Raw genomic sequence first — 22,884 nt, 5'->3', positions numbered from 1 at the left:
TGGCGGTCACGTCCACTAAGGTGCGTACCGTCACCACCGGCGTACATCGCCTTAGGCTCCTGGAACCCATAGGGCCTAATGTTAACCATTGCGAAGTTGCACGACGGTCATCGACCGCCGACCGCGCGGCACACAACGCCAGTGGAATTACCTCATTTCCACTTGTCCCTCCTCACAGGTCAGTCGGCTGCCATTTCAGGGGGGCACAGGCCATGGCACCTAACTGCATCACAGCAGACATTGGCACATCAACTGGCTCTCAGATTCACATACTGGTTCTGTAAATAAAGATAGGTATCATTATTTCAATAGATGTGTGAATATGACCCTCTGCTCACCGTTTTTCTCCCTAGAGTTCAACCGCTGTGGATGAATATGAGATGGAGACACCCTCCAGTGTACAGACCCCTGGTGGACCTGGCGGAAATGGAGGACAGACAGATTATCCTAACCTACAGACTTGATCGGGCCACAATCCAAGAACTGTGTGCCCAATTGGAGCCAGACCGGATTTCAGCTATCCGCCACCCACAGGTATCCCCCCTCTAGTGCAGATCCTGTCATTGCTCCATTTCCTGGCAAGTGGTTCCTTCCAAACAACAGTGGCCATGGCATCAGGGATGTCTCAGCCAATGTTCTCCAATGTGTTTACCAGAGTGTTGTCTGCCCTGCTGAAACACATTCGCAGCTATATCGTATTGCCACAGGTTGAGTATTTGGTCACAGTGAAGGCTGACATTTATGCCCTGGGACATATCCCCAACATCATTGGTGCCATTGATGGTACCCATGTAGCATTTGTCCCCCACCCGGAGAAATGAACAAGTGTTCAGGAATAGAAAAAGCTGTCACTCTCTGAATGTGCAGATGGTGTGTTTGCCGGACCAGTACATCTCCTATGTGAATGCCAAGTATTCTGGCTCTGTGCATGACGCCTTTATCTTAAAAAATAGCAGCATTCCATATGTTATGGCTCGACTCCACAGGCACCGGGTGTGGCTAATAGGTGAGCCCAAGGTCCCCACCCAGTATATACTGGTGTATGGGTATGGGGTTGTCCCTAAGGGTGAGTGTGTGACTAACAGGTATCCCTCGATATTTGCAGGTGACTCTGGTTACCCCAACCTCTCATGGCTACTGACCCCACTGAGGAATGCCAGGACAAGGGCAGAGGAACATTACAATGAGGCACATGAGTGAACAAGGTGGATAATTTAAAGAACCTTCGGCCAGGTTCAGGTGCCTCCATCTGACTGATGGATCCCTGTACTACTCACCCAAGAAGGTGTGCCAGATCATCTTTGCATGTTGCATGTTGCACAACCTGGTCCTGAGATGCCAGGTACCTTTTCTGCAGGAGGATGAGCCTGGAGGTGGTCTTGTGGCAGTGGTGGTGCCTGTGGGCAGTGAGGAAGTGGAGGCAGACGATGAAGATGTGGACAACAGACGTTCTCTCATACAGCAGCACTTCCAGTGACACACAGGTAAGACACTGTACATTGCAGTTTTGTGTTGGACATTGGACATGGCAGCATGATTTCCCTGTGTCTATGGCCACTTACTGTACCCTTTGGCATCTCTATTTTCAGATCTCTGTGACCCACTCTGGCTCCAGGTGTGTTTACTGCTGCCCACTACAGGTCATGCCAATGCATATATAACTGTACACATGAATTGCAATGTTTACGGATTGTTGAGCTAATAACCTTTTCAATCAATTGACAGACTCCAGACTTGTATTTGGTCCAAGGGTGTATATTTAAGTGCTAAGAGGTTGAGGGGGATGTGCAATGGGCTTGGGTGATGGTGGAGGAATGTCCAGTTAGAGTTCAGTCTCTTTGTATCACAGGTGCATTGTCCAATGGGGCATAGGAAGGGGAGCAATGGCAGTTCAAGGTGGACAGGGTAACAGAGTTGGACACAAGGGTGACAATCAGGAGAGTCTTATTTCCTGGCCGGGGTCTTGGCAATGTTCTCTGGCTTCTGCCTGAATTGCAGGGACTGTTTGCGGGGTGGTTCTCCTTCTGCAGGGGGTGTGGTGTTGGTGGCCTGTTGTTCCAGTGGCGGGACTTCCTGTCCTCCAGCGCCAGTGGAGGTGGAGGGCTGTTCTTTGGTGTGGCTAGTGTCAGGGGCCGGTTGGTGTGCCACTGCCTACCTCATGGCGTTGGCCATGTCAGCAAGCACCTCTGCAATGGTGACCAGGATGGTGTGGATGTCATTCAGTTCCTCTCTGATCCCCAGGTACTGTCCCTCCTGCAGACACTGGGTCTCCTGCAACTTGGCCAGTATCTGGCCCAAGGTCTCCTGGGAATGGTGTTATGCTCCCAGGATCCCTGCAATTGCCTCGTGGAGAGTGGGTTCCACGGGCCTGTCCTCCCCATGTCACACAGTAGTCCTCCCAGCTTCCCTGTTGTCCTATGCCTTTGTCCCCTGAACGGTGTCCCCACTGCCACGGACCCCAGGTCCCTGATTGTCTTGGGTTTGTGGGGTTGCCTGGGCTCCCTGTAGTGGTGGACACACTTCTGATTGACATGCCCTGGGGTCAGTGGTATGAGTCCGCTGGGTGGGTGCTGTGCTGGTGTTTCCTGAGGGGGGAGGGTCTGTGGTCATATGGGACTGTGCCTGGATACCCGAATGTCGAGAGGTCCCAGGTTGGTCATCGTGATCCAGGCGTGCAGAACTGCTGTCATCACTGTGAGCCTCTTCTGTGGGGGGACTGGAAGCTGGTGGCACCTCCTCTCCGGTGACGTCAAGTGGGGTTTCTGCGGGGATATAAATGCAGTGTTATTGTATCCTCGTGTGCCATCTTGTGCATGGGTGTGTTTCCCTGTATGGTTGTGATTGCCCTGTCAGCTTTGCCTTGTGTGCGTAGTGATTTTGTGGGCTAGGTGATTCTCTCTAATGGGCCTGCTTTAGTGATTGGTGTCCATTCAGGTCTGTGATGGGTGTCCATGCATAGGTGTTGCATGCAGGGCTTGGTATTGGGATGGGTGGTTTGTGATAGGGGGGTATTTGTGAGGTGGTGGAGTAATGGGTGTCAGGGTATGGGTAGGAGTTTGTGATGGCATGCAGGTAGGGTGGGGGATATAGTAGTAAAGATTTGACTTACCAGAGTCCAGTCCCCCTGCTACTCCTGCGAGGCCCTCAGGATGCATTATTGCCAAGACTTGCTCCTCCCATGTTGTTAGTAGTGGGGGAGGAGGTGGCGGTCCACCGCCAGTCCTCTGTACTGATACCTGGTGTTTTGCAACCATGGAATGCACCTTCCCCCATAGATCGTTCTGATGTCATCCCTTGTCCTGGGGAGCTGTCCCACGGCATTGACCCTGTCCACGACTCCCCACCATAGCTCCATCTTCCTTGCAATGGACGTCTTCTGCACCTGTGATCCGAATAGCTGTGGCTCTACCTGGATGATTTCCTCCTCTATGACCCTTTGCTCCTCCTCTGAAAACCTGGGGTGTCTTTGGGGTGCCATGGATGTGGTGTGAGTGGTATGTGTGAGGATGTGTGGGGTGATGGGCTGTGGTGTGTGCTGTGAGGTGCGTGGATGGTGTATGGGTGATGGTGTTCTGTGGCTCAGACTGAGTGGGTGTTCCTGGCTTGTCTCTCTCTCTGTTAGCTATCTTTTTTTTCATTGAAAGGGTTGTGGGTAATGTGGGTGTGTGTTTTATAGTGGTGTGGGTGTGTGGCTGTGGTGGGTGTATGTGTGTCATGTGTGTCATGTGTGTGTAGTTTGAATTGTCCAATGTGGTGGAGTTTTGTGTATTATGAGCGCATCGGTGTGTACCACCAATGGTTTACTACAGTTAAAAGATTGCTGCGGTGATTTGTGGATCCTGATACTGTGGGCCTATTCCTGTTGGTGTAACAGTGTGGGTTTTGGTTCAGCCAGTTTATCATTGACCTTTGGTGTGGCAAACTTGTGTGGGTGTCTGTATAGTGCCGGATTTCTCTGTGTGGGTCATAATACCCGTAGCAGTATACCGCCATGGTCACGGTATGTTGGCGGCTGTCAGCACGGCATAGGCAGCATTTACTGCCAGTGTTATAATGAGGGCCTATATTCCCACAAACATAACAGCCAACAATCAAAATGCAATAAAAATAAAGAAAGTAAAACACAATTAACTTATGAAATAATTTAAAAATAATTTTTAAAAATATTGAAAAAAAATGTTAATTTAAAAGTGCTCAAATTCCTCTCCCACCACTGTACAAACTAAACAACACAGATCGAAAATATAACATAATTATCAATCAAAAAAATAAAGTAATAATTTATTATCAATAAATTATTTATTAATTAACTTCCAACCCTGTAATCCTAAAAACACAACACAAACCTAACATATAATCTAAAAAATATCATAATCACACAATTGACATAATTAATTATCATTCATATAATTAATAGTAACTTAAATTAATTATTAATTAATCATAATTATTTACTTCCAATCCTGTGCCCCCTAAAACACCACAACCCTCAGCTAAAACATAACTTTAAAAATAAATTGACTATACGAATTACATAATTTATTAGCAATGAAATGATGAATAATATTTAAAAAGTAACTAATAAGTAATTATAATTTAATTACTTCCCATTGTAAACCCTATGCAAAACTCACAACCAACACCTAAAACGTAACTGAAAAAAATAATAATTAGAGAATTTACATTAAATAATGCAAAGTAATTAAAAAAATGATTAATTCATTATAATTAAATTACTTCCCACCATTTACACCTATATAACCCACAACTCGCTACCACACTAAAAATTACAGTAAACAATTAAATTAAATTTTACAAACTATATTAAAAAACATTAACAATATTTATACAAACAATTTGTAACATATACAATTAAAACATACACTAAAATTCATAAAAATTATAGTGACAATAAATATTTTGCAAACTATATTAATTCCTTAAATATCTTTAACATCAATATTAACAACATATATTTTTTGTAAATTATATTAACAACATAGATATTTTTAACATTGATATTTACAACATAGATATGTTTAACATCGATATAACTTACCTCTAGAATCAACATTCTTGTCAACGATATTCCTGCATCACAATATTTGTGGATCACAATATTTAAAACTTGATATTTTTGTATCTTGTTATCTTAAATTCATTTTATTGTACAAATACCTTGCCTACACATGCGCAAAGTCATGACTCTGAATGGTTTTTTCCCCTACCCCCCTTTTCTATGCTGTCCATGGTCAGTTGTGCTGCCACTGTCTCTTCCGCCTGCCCAGTGTGGTCAACGTGTTGCCTTTGCATCCTTCTCCCTGCCCTCAATTTACATGAGTCCTTGCCCCTGACCTCTGCCTTTCCACAGTATTCTAATGAAAAAGCTAGACTGCTAACATTATATATTTCTTACAAAATTGTTGCACACTTGACGTCATCTTGTGGTAATTAAAACTTAAATACCCTAAGCATTTCCTTTTGAAATTATACAAAATGAAAGGATCAAATTTTTATAGAAACTATGGTTACAGCTCTAAAAATGAAAAATGATGACATATTGTCTGAGTTCCAATATAGCCTTAGAACACGCCGTAGCGGGTTCTACTGGCTATTAAAGGCCCGCTCCCGCGTTAAATGCCCGAGGCGAAGGCATTTAACAAGGGAAAGGGCCTTTAATAGCCGGTAGAGCCCGCTACGGCGGGTTCTAAGGCTATTAGAACATTCTGCCACTCAGGGCAGAATGTTCTATTGAATAAAAACAAATTGCTCACGGAGCCCGAGGGGATTAAAATCCCCTCGGTGCTCCGTGAGGCTTTGTTCACAGCTGTTGCTGTAAACAAAGCAAACATTGGAATGTTGGCACTGCAGGCTTTTACCGGCCAGTAAAAGCCCGCAGCACTCCATTGTTTTCAATGGAGCTGCCAACGTTCGAATGTTTTAAATAGTGACAAAGCACTTTTAAATGATTTGCTATTTTAATGTTTTTTATCCAGTTGAAGACTCTGGGAGGCTGCAGTAGAACATAGGTTAATCATTTGACAGGCTGGTCCTGTTGGAAGCACATTTTACTGAGAATGTCAAACTTGATTTTCATATTCCTGAGAAAGATAGTGAGAATTTACAGAAAATATGCTCTCATTTTAGCCTCTGGAGCACCTTCCATAACCTCTATTGGAAAATCATGAGGAAACAGTTTTCTCTCAACCATGATTCATGCAATCCCAGCCAGGTAAAATCACCTTAGAACACACCACAATTCCTAGAATTAGTAAGATACCATCAACAAATGATTTATATTCTAATTAAAATCTGTTATTGTTTATATGGTCTCAGTTTCTGTGACCCTCAAAACCTACCATTAAATAAAATGCATTTGAATGGGTTGCTATAATAAATATTGGGCCTAAGATGGCTGCCATCACTTTCTGGTTGAAGTGCTGACAGCCAATCAGATCCCACAATGACATCTGTATTTAGGCTCTGCCCAGATATACAAAATTATTTTTCCTTTAACTTATTGAAAGCTACTGAATTGATTTACACCAAATAACAAAAAGGGTGCTTTCTGGAGCAAGGGCTACCTTTCTGCCAAATTTAGTGTAAGGGTGTCCAGTGGTTCAAGCTGTAGTCATATCTAGAATCTCTATGGGAATTGCCATGGAAACACACATTTTTGACCCCCTCTTATTCCCGACACCTGTTTGACTAACTCAAAAAGACACTTTTCTTTAAAAAAATAAAATAAACCTGCAACTGGGCAGGCCCTGCTTTCATTCCCTGGCATGTACTGCAGTGGCTGTATTAATAAAAATTACTTTACATTTAAAAAAAACATAAGAATTCACTGAAATAACAAAGTTACTGGGAAGTTATAGTTAGGCGACTGAATTTAAAAAAAAATGGAAATTCAATTAAAACACCAAAGATTACATGGACATTATAGTTAGGCTCCTATTCTAAATGTACAGAACCATAGAAATTCAGCTGTTATAGTTAGTTATTTCAAGTAACTATAACATGTCCTCTCACCTAACAATGCTGATTACCACAGATAGTACAACACTCATGGCATCTTTGATAACATCATTGATAATATCACTGTAACATTTGCAGTAACATTATTGATGCAAAAACTGTGCATGGAGGGAGCGCGAGTTATGGGTACCTTAGGGCACGAGTTATAGTTACTTGAAATAACTCCAACTATAACAGCTGAATTTCTGTGGTTTTGTACATTTAAAATGGGAGCCTACAAGGTTTTGTCAATACAGAGGAGGCTTTTTGAGATAGCATGTGTAGTGTCTTGCATGATTCAGAATGTAACCTATCTGGCTCCTTGAAGACTTTGGGCCTGATTACAACTTTGGAGGACGGTGTTAAACCGTCCCAAAAGTGGCGGATATACCACCTACCGTATTACGAGTTCCATAGGATATAATGGACTCGTAATACGGTAGGTGGTATATCCTTCACTTTTGGGACGGTTTAACACCGTCCTCCAAAGTTGTAATCAGGCCCTTTGTATTGGTGTGACATAATTGCTAAAATAGAATGTAATAAAAGCTTAATTTAGAATGTTAGAGTTTACAGGTACACGTTGAGGAATAGAGACGTGATTCACATGTGGCCTAGTTATTCAGTGGGTACCAGTCTGGTAAAGACATTACAACTGGTGATAAGAGAGGGGATAAGTAACCCGAAGAAGAACAAGCTCTCCTGGGGAGTTTGCCTAAGTCCAAGCAAACTGCTCATGTGATCAACGTGTGCCTTTGTCAAAGTGTAGAGTCAATAGCTGGTGTATTTGGAGTCAAAGCATAACTTCAGCTGGTGTGAACTGTGTGAATTGAAAGAGAGCTTCATGGAAAAGTCTACTCATTGTTGGTCAAGAAACTATTATGAAGAACCTATTAAAAAAGGTTCAGCGCTGCCACACAAAATAAAATTATGCAATTTATGGAGCGTTAACCCTGAAGGCAGATTTAACCAGACTTACAAAACCCAGTTAAAGGTAGTTATCAGAAACCAAATAGCGCTTCAAGGCAGAGATCAACCAGGTGTAAACAATACAAATTAAAGTGTAACAAAATTAAAATTGATAACTTACAGAGCCTGATAGACAGAGTCATCATGCCCCAGTTGACGGTTGACCTAAGGGAAGTGCTTGGGGTTATGCTAACAGAGCAGTCCATATTTACAGCAGCCAGGCACTTGACAGAAGGCTGTTATGTCAATGGAGCCCATCAAGGACAACCTCAAGGACAGCCTATCGTGGGGTCAGGGCATGAATGGAACTGATCCTGATTTCCAGTCAGAGAGGGTGGAACAAGCTTAAATGAAATCAGCAAATTCCACACTGTTCTGCAATGCTGCTGCCTTCCTCAAACCACCAACACCATTTGCCACTGCCAAGAAGCAAAAGTTTGGAGATAAATGGACTGCATGGATAGAGACATTTGCACCTGAAGAGACTGATAACAGGAAGATTATCAAATATCTCAAAAATCTTTCTGGTAACAGTGTGAAAGAAGACATCAAGAAAATGCCAGGAACTGATGAAGAAGTCACACACCATCAGATTAAAAATGCCTTGAATCTCAAGTTTAATAAAATACCAAACTTCAAATATGAATGACATGTTTTCAGTCAAGGGCATCAACTTGGCAAAACGATTGATGCATTTGTGGAAAGGCTTGACACACTCATCGAAAACTATAAGTTCAATTAATTTAATGATGAAGAAGCCATAAGGCTTAGAGTGATTGATGAATGTTTGTCTGAATCATTTAGATGACAAATTCTGAGAGAAATTATTGGTCTGGGGCAATTGTTGATGTCTACCAGAGCCGAGGAACATGCTAATATACAAGCTACTGACATAGAGGCTAGAGGTTCCAGAGCGAGTCAGTCATGAGGGTGAAAACTAATTTGAAACAAAAGGCTGAAGGACACAAAGAGATGCCTACGTGCAAAATGAAGTTGTGTTTTAGGTATGGATTTACAATTCCACATGAAAGAAAGTGTCCAGACATTGGTCAGTTATGCAAAGGCTGTGGTAAAGAGAACCATTTTGTGATGATGTGCAGAGCAAAGGAAAAAGTAGGTGCATCACAAAGCAACGTTCAACGCACACCAACAAGGTCAAGGGGCGACATAAGTTGAGGCATATACAGTACATACTAAACAAAGTTGCTTGTCATCTAAATCATCGTCAAACAGTTCTTCAGCCTCAATAAGTTAAAGTGAAGAAAATGATTGTGCCATGTCAATGCTTATGTCAGACAAACATGCACATGTCAGACTGGTTGCCTGTGAGGAGAAAAGTCTGTCAATAAAAAGTTGACTTGTCAAAGTAACAAAATCATACAAACACTGTCCAAAGATTACAATGAAAATAAATGTATGTTCAATACCTTTCATATTGATAGCAGTGCATCAATAAATATAATTCCTGATGTAAAGTATAATGAACTGTCTCCTCTACTGTGGTGTATGCAGTCAAAGGCCAAAGTCTACATGTGGACTGCATTGACACCCATGATAAGTACAGGTTTGTTTATAGCGACAGTCAAACATAAGAAAACTAAAATACAAGCACTGATCCATGTGCTTCAAGGTTTAGCGACAGTTTGCTCCGTTTCAACAGAAGGTCTGATTTTTGTGAATTAAAACATTAATGCTCATCATAAAATAGTAAGTCAATTCCTTTCATTGTTTCTTGATTTAGGAACGTTAAAGACTATGAAAGTAAAAGCGCATATTAATGAGGATTTCCATCCTGTTGCTTACATACATAGACAAGAAGCTGTTAAAAAAGAACTTGAATCATGACTTAGGCATGACATTATTGAACCTTCCATTGGTCCAATGCCATGGGTTTCCCCCATAGTAGTAGTGCCTAAAAAGGACCATGAAGGAGCTGTGCACCTATGCGGTGACATGCGCCAGACGAACAAAGTGATTAAATGAGTGCAACATCCAGGGTCGCAAATAGCTGACATGATCTGATAAAATCTTCTTTTGACTTGATTTGAATAAAGGCATTCATCAGTTAGAACTAGAAGAAAGCGGCACATGTAATACAACCTTTGCTACACATGTTGGCTTCTTTAGGTACAAGAGAATCAGCTTTGGTGCGTAATCGGCTGCAGACCTTTTCCAAGACATCATACAACGCATCATACAACCTGTTGAGAATGCATTTAACTATAGCAGTGATATATTGGTTTTTGAAGCTACACGGAAGGAACAGAATTGAGCCCTCACACAAGTATGTCAATTAATCAATGATGCAGGTTTGACTTTCAATACAGACAAGTGTGAGTGAAATAAGATAAAACTGAAATTCTTTTGCCATATCTTTTCAGACAGGGGCATTACTCCTGAGCCTGCAAAAGTCCAAGCCTTGACAAATGCTGATATCCCACTGGGTGCTTCAATGATATGTGCTTTTCTTGGAATGGCCATCTACCTTTGATGATACGTGAAGAAATGTGTCACTATCAGGGCTCCAGTATGAGAGTTAACAAAGAAAAATGTTTCTTTTAAATGGTCACAAGACTGTTAAAGGAGTTTCAACAGAATCAAACACACCATTGAAAATGCTACAGAAATGGCCTACTTCAAACGAAAGCTCCACACAGATATTGTGCCCTATTGGGTTAGGTGCTATACTTGCACAGCATAGTGGATGCCTGAATGTAAGATGAAATACTGTGATCTATACTAGTAGAAATTTGTCTCAAACAGAACATGCTTACTCACAGTCTGAAAAAGAAAATTTGGTTGTAGTATGGGTTTGTGAAAATCTTCATATATTCCTGTGCGGGAAGCCTCTTATGCTGGCGACTGGTCATCAAGCTTTGCTGACAATCGCTGGCAATCCAAAAGCCAAGATGTCTCTCAAATTTAATGGTGGGGACTACGATTACAATAATATGATTATACAGCTGTGCATCGAACCAGAAAGGATCAACAGCTTGCTGACAACTTTTAAGGATGCCTGTTCAAGGTCATGGTACTCTATCCAAAATGGCTGAGGCCTAGATCAATTTTATTGTTACTGCTAGGGTTCATGATAGTGACCTGCTAAAGTTAAAAGATATATTTACACACCAGTGGTGGAACAAACACTTTTGACCTCTCAGTAATAATGGTAAATATAGAAAATACAACAATGTTAAAGATAAATCATCCATAACTCAGTAAGGAGTTGTACTGCAAGGATCAAGGATACTAATTCTGCAGAGTCTATAACAAAAGATTTTAGATGCAGCTCACGGAGGACATTGCGATATTGTTGCTACAAAGAGAGATCTTGGAGACCGAATTTGATTTCCATACCTAGATGAAAGAGCTGAAAAGGAATTAAAAGCCTGTCACATGTGCAACCTTTTGTCAACCAAAGTTAATCGACATACTCTGAACACGTCAGAACTCCCTAAACATACCTGGGAGAGAATAGCCATTGATGTCTTTGATCCCCTTGACAATGGGCATCATTTAATGGTAGTTGTACATGAATATTCATTAAAAAAAAGAAGAGGGAAACAAGTCCAGCAGGGCTTGAACCCTCAACGTCCAGTGTGAAGGTCTGTGACCATCAAACTGGGCTATTGGTTTCTTTTTTTTATTATTGATTTTAGTCATTTATGGGCCCTCAAGGGCTCTATTGTGGACCCTATATCTTTTCTTTTAATTGAATTTGTTTTCATTTTCTAACATGTATTTTTTTTTCATTTTCTAACAAGCCCCTTATGGGCTATCTGGGACAGCGAGGCAGCCTCAAGGCCTACCCGTGGTCCCATTGCTTTAGCAGCAGCTCTGTGATTGCTGAAGGAAAACTTTCATATTTGTTCCCTGTACACATTTCTGCATGCAGGGACTGAGATGAAAGATCTAAAGTTTGACAGCGGACCTGTCTGACAGGTCCTGCTATCAAACAGCAGACTGTTTGCTGTGGCTTGGCTGCAGCTTCAAAAGCTGCCGCCAAGCCACAGCAAACAGCTATGTCCTGGGGGTGGGTGGTGGTCCCCAAGGCCATCAGTGGCTCTTCAAGGGGCCCATGAAGCCCCCCTTCAACAAGATACAGCCTCAGGGAGGTGGTGATCCTGAGGGCTAAATGGTGTCTAAAACAGACCCCTTCACTATTTTCTTGTCTTTGTTCCAGCTGAAGCCCTGGTCGGGCACCCCCCCCTATTTATTTTATATAGCCCAGAGGAGGTGGAAACACCCAGGGCAGCAGGGGGTACCAGATGCCTCCCCCTGCTTCTGAACTATTTGAAGCACCGAAGAGGTGGTGTTCCCTGGGGTGAAGAGGGCTGTGTGGCACCCCTGAACAAAATTTCCATTTGACCCCGGGGAGAGGGTGGTCCCTGGGGCTGCAGGGGGGGCAGGAGGCCCCTGCACTCAAAATAAAGTGTCCTGGGACTTGACCCACCGGGGACATAATAAACATGAAGCATGGGATCCAGTGGTTGCTTTTTTTTCAATTTTCATCAGAGGCGTGGTGAATCACGATGAAAATAAAAAAAAATGCTTTTGGTCCTGGGGGGAGGTCTCTCTGGAACCTCACTACCAGAGCTAAGGGGTCAGGGTGTCTGCACCCTGGCTCTTTCTCTTTTATTTTACATTTTTGTCTGGGACTCGGTTACCGAGTCCCAAGATAGCTGCCAACACTTCCTGACTGAGGTGTTGGCAGCCAATCAGATCTCTGCACGAGATCGGGATGGAGGGGCAAATCCTTCACATCCTTATATATACAAACTTTTTTCCCCTTCATTTCTCAAAAACTACTGAATGGATTTACACCAAAACATAAAAGTGACTTTCTGGACCAGGACCTACATTTCTGCCAAATTTGGTGTAATTCCCTCCAGTAGTTTTGATGCTATCGCTGTTCAAAATTACTATGGAAAAATGAATGGGAAAACCTGTTTTGGGACCCCCCTTTTTCTCATCTCCCTCTATATGGATCACCCCAAACTTTTTTTAGAAAGTTTCATGAAGATTTGTCAAGTGGCGCCAAAGATATAAGCAAGTAAAAAAAATACTTTTTATATAGAAACTAGGTGCAAACTATAACTACTTAGTGGTGACCGCCACTAGGTAATATATATATATATATATATATATATATATATATATATATATATATATATATATATATATGAATTAGGAATCATTTATTTTAATATATTTAGCATTATTCCCTATAATGTGTTGTTTTAAATTTCTGCCTCCATTATTGTTCTGCCTCCATTATTTTCCATGGGAGAGCCTTGCAATACCTGTCAGAGTGCATGTTTGGAGCTGGGCTCACTGAAAGGCTGTGCTATAGCCTATTTAATACTGTTTTGGGCCAGTTGTGAATGTGGTCACTTTAGAAGTGCAGTTTGTGAAAAGCAAGGTGCTTACTGTTTTGTGGGTGGTTGTTTACATGTGTATGCCCCTCCCTAAACCATCTTTATCTCTTAATAATCCCTCCTACTTAGTGGTAACTATTCCCCATTTTTCAGCCACTCTACCCCAGTTCTTTCCACTGGTGTTAATAACATATATACCTACTTGGGCAGCAACCTCTACACAGACTGCAGAAACCTCTGCATATAAAAAATAAAAAATGCAGAAGTCTCACATTGGTGTGTGAATAGTATTTTGCGGTATGTAAGTAGTACTGCTGTAGTACTACTAACCATGCTACAAGTACTGTTTATAAATAGGACCCATTGTTTGCAAAGTTTTGAAATCATGAACTTTGGAACGAGGACTGAGGGTAGATTGATATCAATCACCTTTGCTTCACACACTATTAGGGCCAGAGTTAAGAAAACTCAGTGCAGCGCCACTTTTCTTGCACCTCTTATCAACCACCTAATGCCACTGTATGTGCGCCGTATCTAAGTTACACCTCACCATGGTGGTAGTTAGGGAACTAATTTCAACATTTTTTATGCTGGTTTGGAGCTTTTCAGGATTAGCATAAAAAATTGCTGATGCTAATCGTGGAAAGCCCTTTCAGGCCCATTACGAATAATGGTGTACCTCCTTCACAATGCCTGTTCTCAGCAGGTGTTAAACGTACCAAATAAAATGATGCAAGGAAATCTCTGAGATTTCTTTGCACCATTTGTTCGGCTCCCCTAACGGGGAACACCCCCTTTGCGCTACATTATGAATGACGTATGCATAATGTAGCGCAAGGGGTTAAAAAATGGCGCAATGCATGCATTGAGCCACTTGGTAAATCTGGTGCAGGGAAAAGGCCACCTTAGCGCTGCCTTTGTGTCAAACAAATTATGCGGAGGGGGCGCTAAAGTGGTGCTAGGCCCTCTTAAATCAGGGCCTTAATGTTATACTTAGTGCATTGCAAATCTCCTATTATTGTAATGAATAACATTTAGGAGATGGAGAGAAGGTGCAGCCCCAGAGGATGGCAGTGACAACCTATCTCATACTTATGGTTTATTTTTCTGTCCTTGTCCTGTCATAGGAAGATACACAAGTCTAAGAAAGAGAATTGGAATTTATACATGGCCACTGACACATAGGCACTTGCAACAATAGTGCATTCTGGAAAGAGAGCAAGGATGCCCTTCAAATCAACCTGTCAGAGAACAAGACATCTGGACCTCTACTCCAGCTTAAATGTGGACATTCATATAGACCTGTCAATTCCCTGCTGTCCAGGGGACTGCTGTCTGTAACAGCTAATGTTTTCCCAAAAAATAAACTTATTAAAATACAAGTTTCCTGTTTGTGAATTCATATGCAAGGACAGTTGTCTCCTGTTCCTTTCAGGCTACTGTCACTGTGTTCATAGCCAATCATTGGGGGTTACAAAGATTGACCTGTCTAAATAATATTCTTTAGGAAGATACATCTACAGCCCCTTGCGACTGGGACTGGACATTTTGTGATGTCTCCTCTTAGTTTATAGGTTGTGTTGCACAATTAAAGACTGTTCTCGCAGGTCAGTCCACATTTTGGGAACACTTTTTGTCACCTGTCTTTTGGTACATGTGGCTTGAGATATCTACATTTGAAGGGAGTAACACACACTTACCTTAATCTAGGAAGATGAGCAAATCTTCTAGGGGTCATTGCTAGAAAGGTAGGATCTTTCTTTTGTGCAGACCTAGCGTAACATTCCTTCATTAGTTGCAACTACCACTGTGTTTCTTATATCTTTGCTATTTTTCTTTGCTCATGATCAGTAGGATTATGAATCGTAAAGGTTTGCAACTTAGATGGACTTTACTATTAATTATTGGTTACTCACAGTATTTGTTTGTGAACAGTATATTTGGTGTCATATTGTGTCACATTTCCTACTAGTTTGAAATAGAAACGGTATTGTACTATACTGTGGCTGTTTTAGTATAATCACTGTATTCTCAGTAAGTAGAGCATACAACTGAGCTCCGGTGCCTTGACATTTTTCATTTATTCCTTTGTATTTTGATTTGTTTTCGTATTATGATTGAGCATGTTTTTTCTCTTTGGTGATCCTTTTTACTCCAAATATATTTAACTTTAAGGTATTTTCAAAGTTTGATGTTTATTGCAACTGTGACAATTGTGTTGTAGTGATCTCCAGTTCCCTAATCATCAACTTCCCCATTCCAATCCGTACTAACCTGAGGTTTGAGCTCCTCCTACAGAGGTATCCTGCTTGGCCTCACAGTGGGTGGCTCAACCTCTACTTTAAGTACTATAAACATGGGCCAACCCTACCAACTACCTTTAAACATCATATTCACTTATCAGAGGCTTTCACAACATTTTGATCTCATCCAGCAGAGAACAGATTGAATAGTATGGTACCAGAGTACTCTAATGACAATATCATCTAACATAAATGTTCAGTCCCAAATATCATTTGCAAAAATATTGATCTACTGATGCTAATAACAGAAAGTCATCCAATGAGACAATATTTTTGTAAACAATATTTTAGACATTATCTTTACGCTGAACAATATTTTTCATATGCTAATCTTACATAGAACTGATTGCTCAGATCCCAGTGAACAAATGGAAGTACACACCTGTTTCCTATCTGACAGTCGTTTTAATAGTCCCTGGTCTTCAGCTCTTGTTAGTATTTGCTAGTTGGAGGTTTAGTGATAGTTCTCAGCCAGGGTTTGGATGGTGAAGGCATTTAAAAGACTGGCATTTTGAAGTGCACCTTTCTTAGCTCTACACTTCTGGACAAGCCATGCATGACATGGTGCACAGGGCCTTCAATGAGCATAAGTAGACTGTGCCATTTTTGACCAAAGAAAATCCCATATTACATTGTTTGACACTAAGATTTTGCTCCTCTTGCTTTTTCTCCTGATATGGTTGGTCCAGCAGGGCTTGCAACAAAATACAGGAAGGGTAGCCATAGGAACAGTTCTTTGCTCCTCAAGCCTACTTGATTATGTCCCTGGGTTTGTTCCCCTTGTGGACAGTTATCTCCATGCCTTCTTGGATGTATGACTAGATGTAGTGCCTAATTTGTAAAAACAATGCAGGCGAAAGCTCGAAATTTTGCTCAGAAGCCCTTGGCCTCTGCTGTCAAAGGCCAGAATTCTGAATATCATGGGTATGTCGTTTTGATTCTCACTCTTGCAGGCTCCTTTTTATCCCTCCCATTGTCACTGTTTTCCTTCTTTCTCATTCTTTACCCTTTTTGTGTTTTTACTCTATTGCTCTGGATCAAAAGCTGTTGCTAAAAAAAGAGCTGAAACGAGAAATTAGTGCTGTGTGCCCTGTGCACCAGCTCAAAGGAAATGGTTCTCTGACAGAATAATGTGTACAAAAATATTGAGAGACACAAATATTGTGTTAAAATATTATTTAGTAAATTCTTATTTTCTAATACTTACAATTGGGAATAAACAAAAATAAATATTGTGCCAACGATAACATGGAAGAGACCAGACACTTGTAAGAATACTGTTTCAATTTTTTTCAGCAACTATTGAATTTAAAGCAATGTATTTTAAATAGTTAATTGAAATAAATTACATAGGCCCTCATTACAACCCTGGCGGTCAAAGACCGCCAGGGCTGTTTTGGCGATTGAACCACCAACAGGCTGGTGGTGCAATCCTGCCTATTTCGACCGTGGTGCTCCCTCTGGGACCGGCGTTTTTCCGCCACATTGGTCCCGGCGGTTTTACGCCACATTGGTCCCGGCAGTTTTAATCCGCCAGGGCAGCGCTGCTTGCAGCACTGCCCATGGGATTACAAGTCCCCTTCCCTCCAGCCTTTCCATGGCAGTAGGAACCACCATGGAAAGGCTGGCGGGAAAGGGAGTCGCTGGGCCCCTGGGGGCCCCTGCACTGCCCATGCACTTGGCATGGGCAGTGCAGGGGCCGCCACGCACAGCCCCGCACTGCTTTTCACTGTCTGTACAGCAGACAGTGAAAAGTGCGACGAGTGCAGCTGCACCCGTCGTACAGCCACAACACCGCCGGCTCCAATGTTGCGGCCCACATCCCCGCTGGGCCGGCGGGCGGAAACTCAGCGGGGATGTCATAATGGGCACGGTGGGAGTGCGGCCGCATTGGTTGCAATGAGGCCCAAAATGTTAAATACATAAGTTTAATAATTTATTTATTTCTATTTATGTACACACAAATATATATATATATATATAAATAATGTAAATATGTATAATTTGAAAATATAACCAAGAACTACATAATTTCTCTCCCTCTCTCTCTCTCTCTATATATATATATATATATATATATATATATATATATATATATCAATAGAAATACAAAATATTAAAAATATATTAAATAACATAATAAATATGAAAATACACATAAACATTAAAAAACACATTTTGTTTTTTAAATCAACTAAAATTAAGCAACAAAATGTTAAAAATACTATAAATCCCCTCTAATCTACATAGGAAAACTGCTAGAGTTCAGATGAGTTAAATTTATTTTTCCCGCTGCAGTCTCAGTGCCAGCAGGGAAACTGTTGGATTTCAGAGAGCTCATTATCCCCATTCCAGCCTCACCATCAGTTGAGGAGGTGTTGTACTTTGGTGGTGTTAGATTAACTGCTCCCAATCTAATCTAAGCAACAGTAGGGATTGTGTTGGACTTCACAGGGGTTAGATCTACTATTACCACTCTAGTCTAAGGAACAGTAGGGAACATATTGGACTTTGAAGGGGTTACATTTAACATTCCTCTCCAGTATATGCAACAGTAAGGAAAATATTGAACTTCTTTAGGATTATCTATACCATTCACCCAGTCATCCAAAAAATGAATGAACTATAATCTCCTCCTTGTGAAGAATCTACACTAGTGGGCCATCACCCTTGTGAAGATTCGGGGTACTAAATTGGTTCCAGATTTGGAAATTAAGTCAGTACTGCAGCAAGACCACCAATAATGCCACCTTGTACTGACTGGGGTGTATGGGTGCAAACAGATAGGCTTCCTCCAAAATTAAATTAATAAATTGCCACAGAAACACAAAGAGAATAAAAATCACTAGAAGATTTAAATTTTGAAACTGATCATTGAGGCATACCCATTGACAGTCTTAAGTATGACAATCATGAGTATCCACCTGATGATTTCTTCACAAGGAAAATATGAGTGCACCCCTGAAGTCCTGCCCACAGGAAAGCTGGCACTCTTTGCTCAAATTGCCTCTAACAGTTTGAAATCCAGAGTGTGGTTGGGGCCATTGAGATGCCTGTTTAGCATATGCACATTAATAAGAACGAGGATGAGGAAGATAGAATCAGAACAATCAGATTGATGGTAAGTAAACGAGGGACTAAACCTCACACCACCACCAGTCAAATTCAACTATAATTTTAGCTGTTGTGTTAAACGTCAAATGTTAAACATTGCACATATATGAATACCAGCAATGCAATCACAATTTTCAAACTGTCTTCAGAGGAAGCTACACAATTTTGGACAAACATAGGGGCCTACTTACCAACTGGATTTTGTAGACCATGTAGTAGTACTATTGTAGTACTACTAAAACACTAAACATTTCTATTCACATACTTACCAATTGTTGTGTGTGGAAATCTCCACACCGACTGCAGTGAGCCCTGCACATATAAGTAAGTTTTAGTGGTAAATATAAATCAGAAAAAGGGGAGTGGCTGCATAATGGGCAATGCTTAGAACTAAAGGGGAGGTTTAAAGTTGGAGTAAGAAGTGGCTAAATGCGGGTTAGGGAGGGGTTTTGGGAGAGACATTCACCTGCCCACCAAAGAGTAAGGGCCTGATTATGTGTTTGGCAGTCGGCCCGCCAAACTGGCAGACCGCCAAGGCATTGATCCCAAAAAGACCACTGAGCTGGCGGTCTTCAGACCACCATATTATGATGCATGCAGGCTGAACAACCATTTGCCAAACCAAATGGCTGCCCACCAGCTGCACAGTGGCCTGCAATCTTGGCGGTGCATTCTCTGTGGCCGTCATGGACGCGTGGAACTGCAGAGTCCATTACAATAACACAGTCTATGTGGCAGTCTCCTTGCAGCAGTGAGCTGATGGTGGTCAGCCACTGTGGTACACATTCATCAAAGCAACAGACAAGTACCCATTAGTTGAATTAAAAAAACACACAGCTGGCATACCTTGACTCAGTTTTTGTGTCTCCACTGCAAGAAAGAGACCAGAGCCCACCGTTTTACTCATCAGTGATAGATAAGGTGCCCCTTGTTTCACCATCCCATTCAACACCTTTCACTCACTTCTGGCTATTTACTGTATTCCCTATAACACTTTTTTGTGAAGTAATTCCCTGTCATCCACTTTAATATGCATCTATGTAGCGTCCCACTTTTTTCTGAAGATGAGTTGAGAGTCATGGTGGATGAAATCATAAGAGTAGAGCCACAATTGTTTGAAGCACAAGTTCAACATACTCCTCTCAGTAGGAAAATGGAAATGTGGCAAAGGATAGTCGACAGAATGTAGACTGTGGGCATCACCCTATGCACAAAGGAAGACATTAGGAAGATGTGGAATGACTTGAGGGGGAAGTTTTGTTCCCTGGCCTCCAGGCAATGCATGGAGTCCCTGAAGACTGATGATGGTCCTCCTAGTGCCCCATTACAACTCTGGGAGGAGAAGGTCTTGGCCATCCTGCATCCTGAGGGCTTGAAAGAAATAGCTGGGGGAACGTAGTCTGGTAAGTTACAACACAAATACTGTCAAAAATCCTCAATTGACTGCATGCTCACACCTCACCCTTTGCTGCTGTGTTGTTCATCTACTTATCCAACATGCAATACCCAGAGTTGCAGAGCTGTAAGCTTGTCAATGTGCACTGTTGTACGGAACATCACATGTGTCAATCCCCATACATTGGACTGGGGTCTATAGAGGTTTCAATATCAAAAGATCATCCCAGGATCCTTGGTATTTGTCTGCATGTGAACCAACCTAATTGCAGTGTGGCAACAGATATGTAAGATTAAACACTTTTCAAGTGTTGGGAGGTACATAGTGTGACATGACCACAACTATTATGAGGCCCAGTTTCTGTAACACAAACCATCAGTCCTCCTTGCACTTGTCCAAATACACCTGTGCGTGATCTCTCAAATGCTGTACTCACCCCAGGGAATTTAGCAGTTGTGTAGTGTTGGAAGTCAGCAAGTGACATGATTACAACTACCAGCAGGCTCTCTCTCTGTAATACAAACCAACAGACCTTCCTGCGCTTGTCCGAATACACCTGTGTGTACCTCCCAAATGACTTACCCTCCCCTGAGAGTTTACTACTTGTGTAGTGTGTAGAGTCAGCAAGTGACATGACTACAACGATCAGGATGCCCTCTGTTGGTACCACAAACCAACAGGCCTCCCTTTACTTGTCCAAATACATCTGTGTGTCATCTCTTAAATGATGTGCCCTCCCCTGGGAATAAGCAATCTACATATCATGCTCAGCTCAGAGATGTGGAAGTGAGCAATCAATATATCATGCTCAATTCAGAGATGTGTCTGTCTACTTAGCTCACTCTTGTCCTGGTAAGATAAAATGAAACTGTTGAGGGCAGTGATTACACCTTAACAAGTTTGAACATCAAGTGGCATATGTATACTCTGTTTGTGCTGGATTTGCATCATTTATTTTGACGCAAATTTGGCGCAAACTTAACTCCATATTTATACTTTGGGCTAGACCCATCTAGCGCCAAAGTTATGGAGTGAGCGCCATATTTTGTACGTGAAAACCTACCTTGTGCTAATGACATGCAAGGTAGGCGTTCCCGTGCAAAAAACGACTCTAAGGCATGTGCGCCTTATTTATCCTCTGGCATCAAAATGACGCATCGGAGAAGGCGGGCCTTAAAATATGGCTCCAAGCCAGATTTGTGCTGTTTTTAAATGCCTGGGTCAGGGCAGGCGTTAGGGGACCTGTGGGCTCATTTCCATGGTGGGAGACCACGGAAGCAGTCCACAGGTGCTCTTCCCTGAACCCAGGTACACCCCCTTCCACCCACGCCCACCCCTGAAGGAAACCCATGGATGGGGGACCCATCTACGGTGAGTACATGTAAGTGAAGGTAAGTTTTTTTTTTTTTTTCAGTGGCATGGGGGGGCCTAACTTGGGTCCCCTACATGCCACTGTGCCCAATGGCCATGCCTAGGAGACAGACATTGTCCACCGACCAGACCCCCAACCCACCTCTTGATGGAGCCCTCAGTGATGCAGACACTCCTGGACTTGTGGACGTGGATGATGGTCCTAGCCTACCTGGGCAGCCTGGTTAAATGGCAACAGTAAGTCTTACTGTGCCTACAATGACACCTGCACCACAGTTGCTTTAATATCACAGACAAAAATGTGCCCCCCAACCGGTCGTCCTAGCACAGTGACAACCATCTTGTTCCCCAGTCCTGGATCCTGAGGTAGAAACCAACAATCCTGACACTGAGGGCCCAAGACCCTGTTGGAGAGGACACAGTGTGCCAAGGACACAGGGTACTTGTTCACTGGTATGCAGTGGTATAAAATGCAATATGGGTGCCATCAATGGCTTTCACTACATGTGGGAGCCGACCAAATCCATAGACCTCAACCATCACTTTGGCTAATTCTTCATTTCAGGGGAACGTAATGTAGCTGTCACTGTTCCATCATTGTTGATGGCACGTCTTTTAAAACACCACTGAATATAGGTTGTGATATGCCACCAGATACAGCCACTATATATTGAACTGACCCTGTGGCCATTAAGTGTAATACTGCCATGGGTCTCACAATAGGTGGTATACATGTTGGTAGTGATTTGAGGCATGAGATCTGTCTCCAACTGAGGACATAGATCTTGGAATGTTTGCCTATTCAGATGAAACCGCTTTATTATCTTCCTTGGTCTGAAGGTTTGGAAATGGAGAGCAGGCTGATGGGTGGGGCATTCTTCCTCTCCCAGGGTACCTTATTGTGGAATCAAATGATTTGGAACATTAGTCACTGTATCCAGACCAATATATATGTTGAGTGACAACAAAGTTATGTGACAAAACATTACTGACTGAAAACACATTACACCCACTACACATCAAAAGAGTCTGCTGCTCAAAGTCCACATTTTAGAACATTTCTTACTTGCCTACCGACACTGCTGCCATCAACACTTCCACCATGTCAGCTGCTGTGTGCCACCCCTGAGAGAAATGATGCACGGACAAGCAGGCGAAAGGGCCCCTACATTCTCTCCAGAGGAGCTGGAAAATCTAGTGGAAGAGGTTCTTCCTGTTCAACACCACCCTTTCCTTCCTCACAGGCTACAATGTGCCTCCAAATCCCAGTGAGTTATTTGGGTGCCTGTTGTCAGAATCTGTGGTCCATACATAGGATGTACAGGTTGTGGAGTGT

The 22,884-nt window shown here is 42.2% G+C and overlaps 1 protein-coding gene across 3 annotated transcripts in view; it reads left to right on the top strand.

The window, feature by feature from the left end:
• MLIP (muscular LMNA interacting protein) overlaps positions 1-22,884 on the top strand; it is a 1,731,317-nt gene that overhangs the window by 1,275,407 nt on the left and 433,026 nt on the right. The gene's annotated exons all lie outside the window — the stretch shown is intronic.

The sequence above is a fragment of the Pleurodeles waltl genome, chromosome 5, assembly GCF_031143425.1.
Source record: "Pleurodeles waltl isolate 20211129_DDA chromosome 5, aPleWal1.hap1.20221129, whole genome shotgun sequence".
In the NCBI taxonomy this organism is placed as follows: domain Eukaryota; kingdom Metazoa; phylum Chordata; class Amphibia; order Caudata; family Salamandridae; genus Pleurodeles; species Pleurodeles waltl.
The sequence above is the reverse complement of the archived record's forward strand: the minus strand, read 5'-3'. Positions and strand labels throughout refer to the sequence as shown.